We start from the raw sequence: 3,155 nt of genomic DNA on the forward strand, positions 1-3,155 counted from the left end.
AACATGAAGGGGTTGTATTAGAGGCATACACAGGAAGGGGCGGCCTAAGGGCATAGCACAACAGGAGAAGGGGCATACCCATGATAGAAAGGCACATATGAAACAAGATGGATGGGTCCTAAGGGAACAATCTATGGTCTTTACCAGAAGAGAGTGGGTCCTACTTAGGGTGGGGCAGACAATAGGGTCAGACTGCTGTTGATGGCAGAGAACCTTCAGGCATATAAAGTTGCAACCTTGTGCTTGGAAGAAGCAGCACCTTAAAATTGGTCTGACTACAGGGGACACTGTGAAGAACAACTTTCGTGAGGAGAACGAGACTGGGATACTTCTCCAATTTATAAGCCTGAAGGCCTTCCTCCACCAGAATCTGCCTCTCAGACTCCTTAACTATGAGCTGAGAGAACTTGTCCACATACACTCTCTTCCTGGTTCTGTTTCCCACAGGCCATGAGTCATACTCGGACTGCCTTGGTTAGAGAGAGGGCCCTGAACCAACCATAGAAACTTTTGTCTTGCATAATGTGTACGTACATCTGTTTTAGGTCACAAGCAAACTCTAATCTCAAATATAGTTTGAGGAGACATTTATTAAGTCTTAAACGGGACAAAATACATCATCCAAATGAAGGAGAACATTAACAGGAGACCAAAATGGTGTCCAAGGATTTACAGATGGGAAGCTGGTTAAATAAACCATGGGACTAAGGAAACAAGGAAACTGCCATGAATTCATGATTGGTGGCAGAACAGTTCATCAGAGTTATCCATGGGACTATAGAAACCACGATGACACAAGTCCATGGTGTTAGATAGGAGAGTTTCAAGATTGGTCCATGGCCTTCTTACAAGACAGTGGAGGGATGACCGACAGGGCATTCATTACTCCTGACTATGCAGCCACACCCAGCCAGGCCCTAGGAGAGACTGGAGATGGGGAGGTAATCCATTTGCCAATAGACCCTGCCCGAAAGCAAGATAGTCTATATCGGGGTGCTCAATACGTCGATCCGATCTACTAGTCGATCGCAAATGTAGTGTGGGTGGCATGGCATTAAAAAAATAGACATAAACCTATCATCAATCCTATCGCTTAATTGATATACAGTGCCACTAATCAGATGAAATCTTAGGTGTCAAATGCATGTGCAAACAACTGCACTAAGTGCAGCAAAACTGACAAGCTAAATTATCACCACTTTTTAGACCTTGTTTTTTTTCTCTTAAATGTAAGAAAGGGTATTAAAATGAGTGGGGGAGCTGGACCAAGTAAGAAGACAAAAACATATCACTTTCATACGGAATGGGAGATTTTGACATTACAAGCCGACATTCAGCTGAGTCCAGAGCGCATGAACAGGTCTGGAACTTACTCGCACAGGGAAAGTACCCAAACAGGAGAAAATGTGCTACCTCCTTGACTGCATTATTTGGCTCTTCTTATTTATGTGAGTCAGCCTTTTACCACATAAAGATCATTAAGTCCAAGTACTGTTCCACCATGACTTGACGATCATTTGGAAGTGTGCTGGAGGATGGCTGTCAGCAGCTACTGTCTAGACTATGCATCCCTGGCTCATTCCATTCAGTGTAAGCTGTCAGAACTCAGGTCATGACAAAAAATTATAGTTATGCAAGGTACATAAATATACATTGTACATATAAAGAATTGTCAATGCATTTATGAATAAATGTAATAAATATATTTAATTTTTATAGTTGGTAGATCATTTTGACTTGATCATTTTATAAGTAGCTCGCATGCTGAAAAAGTGTGAGCACCCCTGATCTATATACTCTGTTAAATGATCAGAAGGAATTCAGTGGAGGCTTAAGTCACAAGGAGACTCTGCAAATGGATAGTTGCCTCAAAACTGCAAGGTCAACAGTTAGAAACCACCAGCTGGATCCTTGGGAGAAAGACAAGGTTTCCTACTTCCGAGTTACAAACTTGGAAACCCAAAGGAGTTTGAATTGACTTTGATGGCTGTGAGTTTTGTCCTTTTTGCCTTCTGCAACTGGGGTGTTCAGAAATTAAGCTCTAATACACTGCAAATGGATTATGGGGTGTTTTTTTTCATTGGTGCTCTGAATTTAAGCTGTCCTACACATCCCAATCAGGGTCCCCACATGTAGCTGTGGTCCGGCCTGTAACTGTGATGAACTGATGTGCTGTCAATCTTGCTTCTGTGAGTTTCCTTTGTAAAAAAGGAAATGACTTTGAGTGACTCGTTTTCTGAAAATCCAAGGGCACTATTATGTCCTCTAGGCTGAGAGTCTCCCCCACTGGGATGAATTATCTAGGTCCTGTTTAAGCTCAATTACAAATCCGTAAAAGCTTCACTTTTCAGGGTTTGCTAAAAAGTGCTAAGTCACTGTTTAAAAAATAACACGGGGAAAGGAACGGAGAAAAACTCAGTCAGTTGTGGCCAGTCACCCTCTGGGACAGGGAAGAACGGCCCTGGTGGGTTTCTGAGACTGTAACCCTGTGGGTAGAAGAACGCTTTGTCCTTCTGCTGGGGAGCAGCTGGTGGTTTGCAATTGCTGGCCTTGTGGTTAGCGGCCCAACACCCCCCACCCCCCGCCACCCCCACTCCGCGGGTCAGTCATCCTAACGCAGGGCTCCAGGATGGCGAGGGTGCCTAGGGCAAGCGCTAAAAAACTAGGGAATGCTAATGAACACATGGATGTGTGAACCCACGTCGAACTCTAGGCTCTTCCCGCTTCTCCACGCAGCGGTCAGAGGCAGTGCTGCTGCTGAAGGGGCAGGCGGTGGGTACCGACGCGGACGCCCGGGCCCCCTCCGCAAAGGCCGGCGAGGAGCGGTCGGCGGCCGCGCGCCAACAGCAGGGCGCCGCGCCGGGCGGCCAGAAGCCGCGCCGGTAGGAGGGTCCCGGGGCTCGCGCGGCCGCCGTCCCCGGGCGCCGCCCCGGTCTGATGACGTCACCGCCAAGCTCCTCCCCTCGCCTCCCAACACCCTCCGCTCGCCGCCGGACCCGCCCTCCTCCACCACGTGTCCTCCCTCCCTCCCGAGGGGCCGCGCGCACGGGAAGCCTGAGGGGCGGAAAGGATGGCGCTCTGACAGCCGGGCTGGAGCCCTCGGCGTCCCCACCCCGCGGCTCTGGCCCGTTCCCCGGCCGTTCGGTCCGCCGGTG

General features: G+C 48.6%; 1 protein-coding gene across 1 annotated transcript in view; it reads left to right on the forward strand.

Moving 5' to 3' along the window:
• Positions 1–3,064: 3,064 nt before the first annotated feature.
• The window catches only part of POGK (pogo transposable element derived with KRAB domain), a 20,229-nt gene continuing 20,138 nt past the window's right edge, over positions 3,065–3,155 (forward strand). The window contains exon 1 of the mRNA XM_045298072.1: positions 3,065–3,152. The gene's annotated coding sequence lies outside the window, so the exon portion shown is untranslated. The remainder of the gene's footprint in view (positions 3,153–3,155) is intronic.

Source organism: Echinops telfairi, unplaced genomic scaffold (assembly GCF_000313985.2).
Source record: "Echinops telfairi isolate 266 unplaced genomic scaffold, ASM31398v2 ScPeMD7_7424;HRSCAF=8462, whole genome shotgun sequence".
Classification (NCBI taxonomy): domain Eukaryota; kingdom Metazoa; phylum Chordata; class Mammalia; order Afrosoricida; family Tenrecidae; genus Echinops; species Echinops telfairi.